Below are 15537 nucleotides of genomic sequence, written 5' to 3'. Positions count from 1 at the left end.
GGTGATAAAGGCAATCCCTAGATGAACACTGAGATCCTAGGTGTATACGAGGGGTACCCAAATAAAATCAGAATTTATTTTTTGAGAGCTATGTATTTGAATTTTTTTTACAAAACAACCTTATCACCATCAAAGTACTCTCCATTTTACTTAATGCATTTGTCAAATTTGCGATTCATTTTTTAGAAACCTCTTTCAAACTCATTTGTTTGGATGGCTGATAGCACTTCCCTCGTTTTTTTTCTTTGCCTCTCCTAAATCGTCCAATTGCTGTCCTTTCATGTCCCTCTCCATATGCAGAAACGAAAAGAAGTCCCAGGAGGCAGAAACAAAAAAGAAGTCCCACAGAGAGAGGTCAGGTGAGTAAGGTGTGTGGGGCAAGAGAGACATGGTGTTTTTTTGACAAAAACTGGCTCACTGAGATGGCTGCATGAGCAGGTGCATTTTTGTGGTGGCAAAACCAGTCCCCCATCTTCCACAAATCAGGCTTCTTTATGCAATCTTTTCAGAACCTCTAAATAGAAAGCTTGAGTGACAGTCTGACATGGTGGAATGAACTCCAAATGCACTATCCCCCTTATAACAACAACAACAATGAGCATCATCTTGATCTTTGATTTCACTTGAAGAGCTCTTTTTGAAAGAGGTGACAATGGTGTCTTCCACTGCCTGGCTGGATGTTTGCTTTTGGGGTCGTCAGAATAGCTGTCTCATCACTCGTAATGACCTTATTTAAAAGTCTGGGTTGCTCCAGAAAGCATGACATGTTTCCCCCTGGACACTTTATTTTTCTTGTCATTCAGGACCCAAGGCACAAATTTCGCAGAGACCCATCTCATTCCCAAATTTTTGGTTAAAGTTTGCTGAACTGAACTCCAAGATAGTGCCCCATCTCTTCAATGTTCTATTGTTGGTCTTCAAGCACAAGTGCATGAATTTTGTCAACATTTTCGTCCGATTGAGAAGTTGATGGACACCCAGAATGAGGTTGGTTATCAGTCGACATTTTACCTTTTTAGAAATGAGAAAAAAACACTTATACACTTGAGTTTTTCCCATAGAGCTGTCCTTATAATCTCTGTTCACCACCACAACCGTTTCTGCGGCATTTTTCCAGAATAGGAAACAAAATTTCACAGCCCCGTGCTGTTCTCTTAAATTCACCATCATTAAAATGAGGGTCCAGCGAAACTGCTTCTACAAAAAAAACTCACTGTGATCAGAGAGACCCTTCCCAGGTGACGCCACTGTGTGCACTAACTCAGACAGAGTGAGTTACTGGATTCTCGCCTAGCAGGAAAAATGCATACTGCGAAATCTCCACCCAGTGGAGCTCTTTTCTGTTTTTTTGTTTGTTTGGTTGATTTTGGGTTTGAGGGAGTGTGGCACCCCCTTGTAGTTAAAATAAATTTTAACATGGTCCTGGCTCAATACTCACCTTGAAGAGATCACTAAAGATATGGGTTCTACCACAAAGTGGGGTGAAGAAAGCAGAAGGTGCTTGGATATCAACTGGAATAGTGTCTGGGGCCTTAATGGCTAGGTTCAAACAAGCAACCACTTAAAGGGGATGTCAGTTGGCTCCATACAGAAGAAGCGCATCAGCCTGTATGATCCAAAGATAAGAATAGCAAAAGCCAAGTATGATCCAGGGAAAAGTATCAGAGCTTAAGTTGTACCATGCAATCAATTTGTAGAAAGCTATGGAGGACAATGGGGGCCCCAAAGCAATCTGCAGAGCGCCTAGCCAGGATGAGCCTCTGGCAGATCCCCTCGAGTTAGAGTCAGGAGTTTCCAACAGCTTTGCTACCAGACAAAGATTGTCGTACACCTGATTATGGTGGATAGAACTATGGTATACTATGACAGCTGGTTAGTGGACCTCCCTCTTGACTTATCCTGAATTCACTCTGTTTAAATATCTCTTTCTTGTTCCATGACAGAAATTTTCTCTCTGGCTTATTTTAATATTGCTGGTGGTCTGTATTCTATTTGTTTTCCTGTTTTGTTTTGGTTTTTATGGTTTCTGTTAATTTTCTCAGTTTACAAAACACATGAGTGGATACATAGAGACAACTAATGGCAATAGTTTATCCAAGGTAGGGGTAAGGAGAGTGAGGGAAATTGGGGAGCAAATAATGAAAGTGGAAGGGGGAGGATCCACTAACACTGACTGTGATTATGTATATATGACTCATTTTAAAAGCAATTTAACTATGGAAGTGCATAGTGTGTGAATTTTATATCAATAAGGTTATTGAATATAAATAAAGTTTGTGAGTTAAGTCGGAACTGGTGAATATGATCCTCATTTAGGCTTTTGTGCAAGCACGGGACCCTGCTGACATAGTAGGTTATATGTCAGACTGCCAACAGCAAGGTCAGCAGTTGGAACCCACCAGGTGCTCCACAGAGAGCCAGGATGCTCTGCTCCCAAACAGATGTATAGCCTCAGAAACCCTTACCAGGAAGCTTGCTCTAATGGATCCACTGTCCTCTGTCAGCAAAGAACCCACTCTGCTCACTGTAATTCTCCTCAACCACAGAGAAGTTCATGCAGAAAGACAAAGGAAGTGACAGACAGGCAGATGGCAGGAAGACCCAGGATGGCAATTATTCAGGTAAAACAAATGGATAGATCACGCAAATCTAAGCGGGGCAGCAGAAGGACTAAATGAGGCTCTAGCAGCGTGTTTGAGGTCTCAAGGCGTGACCAGTTTCTGGCAGACCTCGTGGCTGTGGATGCAGGTGTTCACGAAGGTACCCCTTCCTCCACCATACTCCCACAGAGCTCCCCGTGCCCTCTACACCCCCGGCTGGGTCCCTGAGCTACACAGACTTAGGAAATAAAGCTTAAACCAAAAGGCACATGCGTAAGACAATATTAATGAGAGAGAACTTTTAATTTTAAAAATTGCAGCTATTATGATGTGGGAGAAAAATGAGGCTTTCTACTCCCACAGCTACAGTCTCACAAAACCACAGGGGTTGTTCGACCCTGTCCTGTAGGGTCACTCAATGTCAGTGTCAACTCAATGGCGGAGAGATTATGATGGGGATTTGTGGTGAAGTCTTCCAGAAAGGAAAAAAAGGCCTGAGATAGCTACTTCAAAGAGTTAAGAAAATGACCTTATTCGTGAAGCATTTCTGGCCACATTTGAATGTCCATTAAAAGTCTGTGATCATGTTTTAATAAGATCAGTCTGTCCCAGTCAGCAGTGAGAAGGTAGGGTTTCTGTTATCTAGCACTCGGTTTTTCCCACATGATACATTTGAGGGGAAGAGAGGACGTTGAGGGTGCTTGCCAGGGAGTGATTGTAATGCTGGGCTGTGGAATCCTGGAACACAGGGAACATTGGGGCCATAGGTAGAAGACGTCATTGAGGTCACACAGTGTTCCAGGGATCATCCCAGGGCACAGAGGAGACGGGACTGGAAAAGGAGACGTTTGAATCTCTGATTCTGGAGGTAACACACTCCCTGATGAGATGAGTTCAAAGTTTGTGCTACAGAATTAGGTGGTTGAGGAGCCTGGAATAGAGAGAAGGGCTTCTTTATATGAGCTGTTTAAGGAAGGCAGAGGTCAGCAGCAGAGGTGGATAGAAATGTGAACAAAGACTGAGTAGGTTGTGTCATTGTTGGTGACAGGGCACAGTGACCAGAAAGTTGGTTGTGTCCAGCGAGAGGAATGGGAAAGGAGAAGGCTTCAACCACATCCATTTCCCCTTGCCTTTTTTTTTTTTTAATCTTTACTACTTTTAGATGTGTCAAAAATAGCTGGGCACTGAACTACTGTGCCATTCGAGTTCTTTCTATGTTCGGATATTCATCTATTATTTGAAACTAGAGGTCCAATCCAGCATTCTGTGAACTCACCTTCCTGACATGATCACTGAAGAAAAAGCTGGTGAATAAGCAAATGTGGTGAAGAAAGCGGATGTTGCCTGACTATCAAAAGATATAGTGTCTGGGGTCTTAAAGGCCTGAAGGTAAACAAGCAGCCATCCAGCTTAACAAAGCCCACATATGTGTGAGGTGTTGATAGGATCAGTTATCAGGCATCAAAGAACAAAAAAATCAAATCATTGTGAATGAAGGGGAGTGCAGTTTGGGGACCCGCCAAGACCCATCTGTAGGCAATTGGAGATCCCTTTACAGAAGGGTTACGGGGAGGAGACAAGCCAGTCATGGAGCAGTGTAGCAACGATGAAGCATACAACTTTCCTCTAGTTCCTAATTGTTTTCTCCTCCCCCACTATCATGATCCTAATGCTACCTTACAAATCTGGCTAGATCAGAGGATGTACACTGGTACAGACAGGAACTGGAAACGCAGGGAATCCAGGACAGATGATCCCTTCAGGACAAGTACTGACAGTAATGATACCTGGAGGGTGGAGAGAGGGTGGGGTAGAAAGGGGGAACTGATTACAAGTATCTACATAAAACCTCCTCCCTGGGGGCTGGATTAAAGAGAATTTGGTGAAGGGAGATGTGGGACAGTGTAAGATATGATAAAATAATAATAATTTACAAATTATCAAGGGTTCATGGTGGGGGGGAATCGGGACGGAGGGTAAAAATGAGGAGCTGATACTGGGGGCTCACGTAGAAAGCAAATGTTTTGAGAATGATGATGGCAGCAAATGTATGAGTGTGCTTGACACAGTGGATGGATGGATGGTTATAGGAGTTGTACGAGTCCCCAACAAGATGATTTTTTCAAGTAACGTGAAAAAAAACTCTCAAATCCAACTTTTTGTCCTGATTTCTCTTGTTTCTGTATGATTAATTTAAAAGCTTGACTCGCAAGGGAAATACAATTCTATTTGTTCACAACGGACAGATCGTGGATGGGTGATTCCGACTCTTCCAGGGCTAGAGAGCAAACTGAGAACTACCTGTAGAACAGATCATGGGTTTGAGCCCCTAGGGAACTATGTTATGCTTCTCACCTGAGGACAAGGGACCTTGCCCCCTGACACTTGGAGTTGCCTACAGTGTGCTGCAGAGCCTACTCCTGCTCTGGACCCCACTCAAAACTAGCAGCCCTATGAGAAGGTTTCAAACTGTTTGAGGACAATTGGAAGTAAAGGACAATGGAAGGAACCTTTTCCATGAACCTTCTGAAGTCCCTAGTATGGGTTCTTGCAAATGTGAAGGATGGACACACTAAGTTGGAATGTATGTTACCTCCAAATCCCAAAGAGGTCTCAGAGGGATTGTGCCTCTTTCTTTCTTCTCTTCTTCTTAATCATTTTATTGGGGGCTAAAGCCGTAAATCCATTGTATCAAGCACATTTACCATCATTCATTTCAAAATATTTTTCTTTCTACTTGAGGCCTTGGTAGCAGCTCCTTTTTTCCCTCCTTTCCCACCCTCCCTCCTCATGAACCCTTGATAATTTATAAATTATTATTTCCATATCTTATACCTGTCTCCCTTCACAGACATTTATGTTTTTCATCTCCCCGGGGGGGGGGGGGTTGGTTATAATCAGTCATCGCAATCAGTTCTCCTTTTCTCCCTTCACCTTGCCTCGACTCTCACGGTGTTGCTACTCCCATGACTGTTCCTGAGGGTTTGATCCATCCTTGATTCTGTGTGTTGAGAGCTCTCATCTCTACCATTGCACATGCTCTGTTCTAGCCAGATTTGTAAAGTAGAACTGGGGTAATGATATTGGGAGTGGGGTGGAGAGAGGAAGCGTTGAGAAACTGGAGGGATGTTGTGTGTTTGTTGGTGCTATACTGCACCATTGATGATTTTTGCCTTCCTTGTGACCCTTCTGTGAGGGGATGTCCAATTGTCTACATATGGGCTTTGGGTCTCCACTCTGAACTTCTTGTTTGCATTGATAGGGTTGTTTGTATGGGGTCTTCTAGTGCCAGTTACCTGATCCTGTTGACAACTTGTGATCACATAGGTTGGTGTGCTTCTTCCATGTGGATTTTCTTGCTTCCCTGATAGATAGATGCTTGTTTAACTTCAAATCTTTAAGACCCCCCAAATGCTATATCTTTTGATAGCTGGGCACCATCAGTTTTCTTCACCACATTTGCTTATGTACCCATTTTGTCTTCAGTGATTTTGTTGGGAAGGTGAGCATCACAGAATGATGAGTTGTTAGAACAAAGTGTTCTTGCATTGAGGGAGGAGTTGAGGAGAAGCTCGATGTCTGTCTGCTCCCTTAATATTTAACCTATAAATATATGTACATAGACCTATATCCCTATCATTATATATTAATATGTTTACATATATACATGCTTATATTTATACCTCTATAAATGTCTTTTGCTTCCTAGTTGTTTCCTCTATTTTCCTTTACTTTCCTCCTGTCCCACTATCAGGTTTGACTTTCATTTGGCTCTCAGTAATTCCTCTCAGCTACATTGAACTTGATCAAACTCCACCAGGCATTCTATGTCCTCCTTGCCATCGATTTTACATCTCTTATTGTTCCCTTATGCCTGGGATTATTGGCTCCCCACTCCCTTTCTCCCATATCTTCCTTTCCCATGTCCCCCCCAGAACCATAGGTCCCATTGTTTTCTCCTTGAGATTGTTTATCCTGCCTGTCTTATATAGATAGACATTTAAAAGAAGAAGAAGAAACAAAAATCCTATAAATAGTTCCAAGTCTGTCTGCTGACCCTTATGAATATTTTCTGATTGAATATGATGAGGTACCAAGCTCTGCCCTCTGAGTTCAAAGTCTATTGGGGGGATTCCTCATGGAATTTATTGCTTTGCTCCCTTGCTACTCTGTTGTTCTCTGTGTTTTACCCTGGTGTGTGTGGGGGGTGGGTGGGGTTAGACTGGGCTTGTGCCTCTTTTAAGGAAGGGTTGTGCAGGATGCAGCAATGACATACCCCTGTGTTGGAGGAAAATTTCTTACTATGGCCCTTATGTCCAGATCTCTGAACTCCCACTGGATGATTGGGTGTGACTTTCCAAATAGGGTGTATGAAGCACTACTAGAAGACGTTGGTTAGTTTTAGTTGCCACTGCCCTAGTTCTAAAGATGTGCCATCTCAGCAGGAGGAGAGAGAAATCCCAGGACCATTGGAAGAAGAGCCCCCAGTGTCATTCGGTTGAGACCTGGGTCTAAAGTGATGGAGGTCAGGACCAGAGGCACTGACGGCTGAGGCAAGTCCATGAGACAGAACAGAGGAGTGGCGCCAAGACAATGAGACTGTGAGGCAGAATCAGAGGATGCTTTCCTGGCGCACTGAGCCATACCTCATGGGACCACATGATGGGAGGCTGAGGGCTAGAGTGAGACTTGGCTGCTGGCTGAGGGAGGTGCTGCTGTGGACCAATGTGGGTCTTACTGTTAGTGATCCTGTCTCATAACCTGCTAACTCTCTTAATAAAACCTCTTGTGAGCATTGTCTTTGAGTTATGTGGTCACTATAATACATTGTTGAGTGCAGTATAGAAATGCATTCCAGGGATCTATGTATAACCTTCTCTATGGGGACGGACAACAGAAAAGTGGGTGAAGGGAGACGTCGGAAGTGTAAGATATAACAAAATAATAATTTATAAATTATCAAGGGTTCATGAGTGAGAGGGGAGTGAGGAGGGAGGGGAGAAGTGAGGAGCTGATGCCAGGGGCTTAAGTGAAGAGCAAATGTTTTGAGAATGATGAGGGCAACAAATGTACAAATGTGCTTGACACAATGGATGGATGTATGGATTGTGATAACAGTTTTATGAGCCCCAAATAAAATTATTGAAAAAGAAAGAAATGCATTCCTCCAGGGGGAGGAATGGCTAGAGTGAGAAAAGAGTAAAGAAGGATGGAGGGTGGAGGCATGTCCAACCCCTGCCTTGTGGCATTAGGGAAGTCAGAGGAGGTCAGATATGGTCCCCCTTTATGCAGGCCACTTGATCCCTAGAAACTTCACTAATGTGGTTATTTTTTAATTTTTGTAGCATACAACTCCTAGTCTGCCACTTAGGGTGCACGTTATGGGGTACTAGATCATTAAGGCTCAATTAGCCTGGCATCATCAATAGAGTGTCCCTGCAGAAGACTTCTGGTGTGTGTGTGTGTGTGTGTGTGTGTGTGTGTGTGTGTGTGTAAAACCAAAGTCCTTGCAGACCTTGATTTGGGTAGCCCAAAGCAGGCCCTTTTACATCCTCTAAGAGAAGAGTGAAATTGTAATGCTTTCATAGCAAGTGAAAGGAAATTTTGTTTATTGCTGATAATACTGGCCAGATTAATTACTGTACAAATAACAGGAAACTATATTCGTTTTCTCGAGGAAAGAGTCCACATTTGGAAAAGCACCAGCAAATAAAGTCGCTACTGAGTACATCCACTCTAACCCAGTCATCCTCCAGAATCTGCCATCATCTGCACAGGCCAGAGAGGTTATCTCACTGAGAATGGAATAGGCCTAATTCCCCTCATCACTCAAGACGTTGAAAATGGTGACGCTAATTCCTGAAATTCTCCCAGTTGCGTTACATGTGGCTTATTATTTTGGTAGGGAGGGATCAGTGCAAGTGCTCCCACTTGGCCCTGCCCACTATGAGAGCCTTCCTTCACTCCATGGGCCAGAAAACCAATGTGGGCATTTCAACAATTTCCAGGAATGTCTACTCCAATCTTGAAGTCAGAGACTGAAGAAATAACCCTAGGATTGTCAGGGTAGCCAGCCTCTAACAAATCATCACGGGTCTGCTAGGTGCAATTGTACAGTGATCATAAGTAAAGATTACAGTAAAGTCATAGAAAATATGACAGAGAAGAGAGATTGAAATAATGGAGTCAGACACATTTCACGGTAGCATGCTCACTTCCTGTATGGCCGTGATCTCAACAGCTAGGTCCACATACAACACGGGCCGAGAGGGCAGGGAGAGAGCGAGCAGGAGAGAAGGGCAGAAGCGGAGATTTATTGCTAACCAAAGCTTATCCATCTTTGGGGATGTGCATATCTCCTAATTACAAGTAAAGACATACATCACAGGAAGGGGTTATGTAATAGGCAATACTAGCTATAGGAGGGGGCATAAACAATGGGCATAAGGGCAACAGGAAGGGGATGAGCTAGGGTGTACACATGATAGGAAAGGGAGGGACAAAAGGTATACAAGTGACAAGATGGGCGGACCCCAGATTCATGATGGCGGCCTAACCTTGGTCACCCTTGAGTGGGCTTGACCTCCCTGGGCTCTCCTTCACGGAAACAAACAGTGGTGTTGGTTTGCTCTGGGTGGCTGATAACCCTTAGGGAGAATAACCACTGACCTACTTGTCATTGACCTCCAAGTATAGTTATTTACCATGTATAGCAAACAATTAAGTTGGGCATATATTTGGGGTAGAAAACTTGGCAGAAATATTTGTTTCCCACATAGGATATACCCACTGTGAGATGTGTCATGTAAAAACGTTCATCACTTGCTCTCTGGAGAACCCATACTCACCAGTAGTATCACTACCATGATATTTGGGAGACTAGAGAGATTATCAACTCACAAGCAATATCTAAAAATATCAACTCACAAAAAGTGTCTGGATATCATCCCTTTTTCATTGTAAACTCCCTGGAAAATGGCTGCAGGGCTCTTTGGAGAAGGCTTGGAGAAAGATGTATAGTTGTTTTTGTTGCCCTATCTCAAGGGCACTCCGCCTCTCCTTCCTTCATGAGCTGTGCGTCTGTGAATCAGTTCAGGTCTCAGAAGTGGGTAAGAGGCTATGATTTTCTCTTGAGATGGCTCAAGTCGGACCTCTTGCAGTCAGAATTGGAGCTTTCTCATTATAAATTAATTTATACTTAAGGAAGTTATTTTAGTTCCAGAAATATTTGATATGATCAAATATTGCTCATCAAAGATCTTTGTGGGTTAAAATTGATGTATGTATATGTATGGATTGTGATGAGTTGTATGAGCCCCTAATAAAGTGTTTAAAAAAATAAAAAATGTAAGTACATCTAATATATCTATAATTAAAAATATGAAAGCTCATAAAACAAACATGTAAAAAAAAGATGCTTGTGGGTCAAACTTACTGATTAGCAGAATAATTTCTTACCTTCTTCACATCTCCTAAGCAACCCTAGTGGTGTAGTGATTACAGATTGGGTTATGATCTGTCTGGTCAGCTGTTCAAAGCCACCAGCAGCTCTGCGGGGGGGAAAGACTGGGCTTTCTACTCCTGTAAAGAGTCACAGTCTCCGAAACCCAAGGGGTCACTATGGGTCAGCGTCGACTCAATGGCAAGGAATGTGGCTTTGGGGTAAGTCTCGTCTCCTACTCTTGATAAGTGTTTCTCCTTGGCTGTACCCAACCTACACTCAATTGTCAGGGGACTCCAAGAGATCCAGTTTTTAAACTTTCATCCTGTATGGTAAGAGGAAGATGAGAAAACATGATTTCTCAAGCCAGTCAGCATGCGATGTAGCAACGATGAAACATACAACTTTCCTCTAGTTCCTAAATGCTTCCTCCTCCCCCATTATCATGATCCCAATTCTACCTTACAAATCTGGCTAGACCAGAAGATGCACACTGGTACAGATAGTAACTAGAAACACAGGGAATCCAGGGCAGATGATCCCTTTAGGACCAGTGGTATGAGTGACGATACTGGGAGGGTAGAGGGAGGGTGAGTTGGAAAGGGGGAATGGATTATAAAGATCTACATATAACCTCCCTGGGGGACGGACATCAGAAAAGTGGGTGAAGGCAGACATCAGACAGTGTAAGATATGACAAAATAATCATTTATAAATTATCCGGGGTTCATGAGGGAGGGGCGAGTAAGGAGGGAGGGGGAAAAATGAGGAGCAGATGCCAGAGCCTTAAGTGGAGAGCAAATGTTTGAGAATGATGAGGGAAATGAATGTGCAAATGTGCTTTACACAACGGATGTATGTGGATTGTGATAAGAGTTGTATGAGGCCCTAAAAAATGATTAAGAAAAAAAAAGAAAGAAAACATGGTTTCTCACATGCAAGACAATTCAGGGCATATTCTCATATCTTTTGTGTAGTGAAGGTATGCAATATATTATAAATGGTTCACCCACCCAATGCCTTGGAGTCCAGTCCAACTGACAGTGAGCCTGCGAAGGGTTCCGAGGCTGTGAATCTTTATAGGAACAGACAGTCTCATCTTTCTCCCGAGGTTTGAACCACTAGCCTTGTGATTCGCAATCCAATGCTCACCTAACAGCGCTGCCAGGGCTCCTTAACTGGTTTGCCAAGGCACATATATTAGTATATTTTCATTTGATGAAAATTAACTATGGAAGAAAGGAAAGGTGACTCCAGCGGAGAAAGATGAGCCATGAGGGGCCTGCGGTCTCCCAGGCGCTGGTTTGCTCCTTTAGCTCCACAGGCCGGAACTGCTTGGAGAACTGAGTGGCCGACAAGCAGAACCTTTTCCAGGCAGACAATGACCTCCCAGTGCACTTGAAAGGAGGGGGAACAGACCAAATCCTGTAGCGACTGACAATGGCACTGTGCTTGGGGGGCACCAGCGACTCCCTGTACTGCCTGGCCTGGGCCGCCTTACCCCACAAGAAGTGAGACTGAGCAGCGAGGAGGACCGAAGCGACCTGGGCAGCATCACATCAATAAATACACCCACTTCTTGGGGCCCCTAAAAAGAAAAGAAAGAAAGAAAATCAACTATGGAAGTCCTGGTGGAGGCAAATGCAGAGAAGTATCTGGCAAAATATAAAAACATTTATGATAAAACTTTAAAACATTAATAGCAAAACCTAGACAGCTGATGATTTAACTAGTGAGCTGAGTTAGTAGTACTAACTCCTAGACAGAAAAGCAGCCTTCCAAGGGCTCCGCTGAGCAATGAACTGTGTTGATGAGGTCAAGATGGAGCAAGCACCCCCAAGTTTGGCAGGAAAATCAGCCTTAGTCCAGGTCTTCAAACATAATGTTTATAAAGGCTCATACTCCTCCCACCATCTGACTCATGAAAATAGGAAGTAAAAGCCAAACACTTTAAATGCCTTCCTGTCATCTGGGAGGAAGGTCAGTTTGACCTTAAGAAAGTATCATGTTGGCACTATGTGGCAGCCAGGCAGGGGGGTGCAAATAATTAAAGTGCCTGGCTGCTGTTGGAGGGTTGGGTCCTCCCAAAGGCACCTTGGAAGAAAGGCCTGGTGATCTACTGTTGAAAAATCAGCCACTGGAAGCACAGGGGAGCACAGTTCTACTCTGACACTCAGAGGGTCTCCATGAGTCAGAACTGAAGATGTAACTGGTCAGTGGTCATTGTAGGTAAGACCTTTGGCTCTGAATTCTAAAGAACACTTGGGACTTCCTGCCCCAAAGTTTCAGATGTGAACTACAACTTTCATTGTTGTGACTGCTTACGGAAGTCCCATCAATGAATCGGGACCAGAGCGTTGAAGTGTATGGAATGCAAAATTCAGTCCAACAAAGGCATGACTGATCTGCTGATTACAATGTCAACTTTATTTGTGGACCGCATGTAAACAAATGATTTCGAGTTTTCAGATCAAGTGACCCTAAATTCATTATTTCTTTTTTTATTAGTTAAAATGAATTTTTATTTTGATGTTATCTAAACTTCATCAACTTTAACTTCATGTAATTACTCTAGCATATTTTGTTACCCTGTGTTTCATCAACCCATGAATTTATTTTATTTAAGCCAGAATAAAAGCATATACATCTTCTGATCTTACTGATATTTTTTCTTTTTTAAAAAAATCATTTTATTAGGAGCCCATACAACTCTTATCACAATCCACACATACATCAATTGTGTAAAGCACATTTGTACATTCATTGCCTTCCTCATTCTCAAAACAAACATTTGCTCTCCACCTAACCCCTGGCATCAGCTCCTCATTTTCCCCCTCCCTCCATGCAACCCCCTCCCTCATGAACCCTTGATAATTTATAATTTATTTTGTCATATCTTGCCCTGTCCGACATCTGCCTTCAACCACTTTTCTGTTGTCCATTCCCCAGGGAGGAGGTAATATGTAGATCCTTGTAATCGGTTCTCCCTTTCCAACCCACCCTCCCTCCATCTTCCCGGTATTGCCACTCTCACCACTGGTCCTGAAGGGACCATCTGCCCTGGATTCTCTGTTTCCAGTTCCTATCTGTACCAGTGTACATCCTCTGGTCTAGTCAGATTTGTAAGGTAGAATTGGGATCATGGTAGTAGGGTAGGGAGGGAAGAAGCATTTAGTAACTAGAGGAAAGTTGTATGTTTCATCATTGCTACATCACACCCTGCTGGCTCGTCTCCTCCCTGAGATGCTTCTGTAAGCGATGTCAGTAGCCTCTCTTTCACTTGATGTTTTACCATTGTTTTGGAATCATTGAATCACAGCGTGTGGTGGCTTTGAAACAGCTCACTTGTGACTGCAGTAGTTGCAGATAATATAACATCTCCACTAACTGGCATCATTATATTACACACCATTATGTAAAGAGCAAAACAGAGGAAGGGCCTTAATGCGATGGATTCGCCCAGTAGCCGGGGTCAAGCAGAGGAAGAATTGTGAGGACGGTGCAGGCTGAGTAGGGTTTTGTTCTGTTGCGCATGGGGTCACAACCAACTTGATGGCAACTAACGCGACATTATAAAACACATTTGGATTGTGAACCTGGGAATGTAAAAGAGTGAGGTAATTTCTCATAACCAGGCACCATGACCTGAGGGGTCATGGTGCCTGGTTAGCTGTATCTAACAAGAGCCAAAGGAGACCGGCCTGGCAGAACTTTTGAATAATCATTGGGTTATTAACTGCAAGGTTGGCATTTCAAACCCCCTTGCTGCTCCTCGGCAGAAAGATGAGGGATCTGCCTCTGTAAAGCATAATAAGTTCCTATAGGGGCCATATGGGTCAAAATCGGCTTGATAACTGTGGATTTTGTTCTTTTAACAAGAACCAAAAGAGCCCTGATGGAACAGTGGGTTATGGATTGAGGTCAGTGATTTGAACCCACCAGTCACTCTGTGGTTGGGTGTGCTCCTGGAAAGATTTAAAGTCTGAGAAGCTCAAAGAGGCAGCTCTCCTCTGTCCTGTGGGGTTCCTGGGAGTCAGGGTCCGCTCAACAGCAGTGAGAAACAAGAACTGAAGAGTTCCTGTATCTTTCAAACAGCTCGTGCGCTCAGTTGCTAAATGGACAGTTGGAGATAGGGGTCCATGTAGCGTTCCATGGAAGAAAGCCTGATGATCTACTTCTGACAACACAGCCATTGAAAACCTCTGATGTAGATGGAGTCACCATGAGTCAGGTGGACACAACAACATGTATACCATACACATACACACACACATATTTAAATAGCAGATATAAAAATGTTCAACATTCCAGTTTTCCCTTACTAGGAAATCTAAGACAAAATCCAAAGTATTACACAACCTATGCCTATGAAGATATATGTTGATGACGTCTCAGTCGGTGTGTCTTTAGACCTGACCTCTCACAAACCCAGGTATCCCATGTATCCACTGTCTATTTGTAATCTAAGAGGCAATTTAACCTCGTCATGCAGAAATCTGTCCGCCCTTGACTTCCTAAACTTCATTCATTACAGCAACCACAGGTTGTTCAAACATACAGAATAGAAATGCCATGACTGTTCTTTACTTATCAGGAGCAAAAGTAAGAGAAGGAAACCAAAACTCGAGGCAGACATCCAATGACAGGATTATGCAAACCACAGCCTCATCTCGTCTGACACCAGAAGAATCAGAGTGGCAGGTTTCCTGGCCCACAGAGTAAGTAAGCTGAGTCCCCTTGGGCAGGAGGCTCACTTGTGGAGTAAGCTGTCTCCAGGCACTCAATCTGGAGATCCAGGCTTGCTGCCGCTTGGAGCTGGGGCCACCTGGATGAGAAGTCTAGGACTAAAAGAGACATGGCTGCCGGCCTCACTGCAGAGGTGCTCCTGCCTGTAATCTCCGGAGTATTTCCCGATCCTGAATTATAGCACGTTAACTTCCCTAATACACCTTGTCTGTGAGTTCTATGTGGCTATCAAAACAGATTGTGGAACCCCAAAGAGAGGCAGGATGCTGTGGGTAGGACAACTGGTGTCATAAATAGTTGAGGAGGCAAGAGGGAGGGCACGTCTCACCTCTGCCTCAGGGGAATTGGCCTTGGACTGATGATGGTGATTCTTCTCCTTCCTACCTGTGAAGTCTACCCTGCTCACATGCTGCCTCCACAGCCCTTTACAAGATCCAGGTCCAAGAAGGGAAACGAGGCACAATTCAAGAGGCTGGGCTAGAGGTCTGGCTCCATACAAAGATCTGAGATTCTTTGTGCTTGGCATGTTCCTCTTGACCTGGCCAATCGACCTACTAGTTGTGCTTTGTGGAATAATAGCAGTGTTTGGATAAGGAAACTGAAGAGTGCTAATTTAGAGACTGAGCAGAAACCAGAATCAGCAAGAACGTTCTAGCACAGGAGAATAAACACTATTAGTCAAACTATGCAAATTCACCCCACTCACAGCAGCACCATGAAACAATCCAAGTAATAATATCCGTGTCTGAT

General features: G+C 43.7%; 1 pseudogene; it reads right to left on the bottom strand.

Annotated features, from left to right (window-relative positions):
- The window catches only part of LOC142461115 (B-cell receptor-associated protein 29 pseudogene), a 48170-nt pseudogene extending 33272 nt beyond the window's left edge, over nucleotides 1-14898 (bottom strand).
- Between the last annotated feature and the right edge of the window lie 639 nt (nucleotides 14899-15537).

The sequence above is a fragment of the Tenrec ecaudatus genome, chromosome 11, assembly GCF_050624435.1.
Source record: "Tenrec ecaudatus isolate mTenEca1 chromosome 11, mTenEca1.hap1, whole genome shotgun sequence".
NCBI lineage: Eukaryota > Metazoa > Chordata > Mammalia > Afrosoricida > Tenrecidae > Tenrec > Tenrec ecaudatus.
Note: the sequence above shows the minus strand (reverse complement) of the source record. Positions and strands in the feature narration are given on the sequence as shown.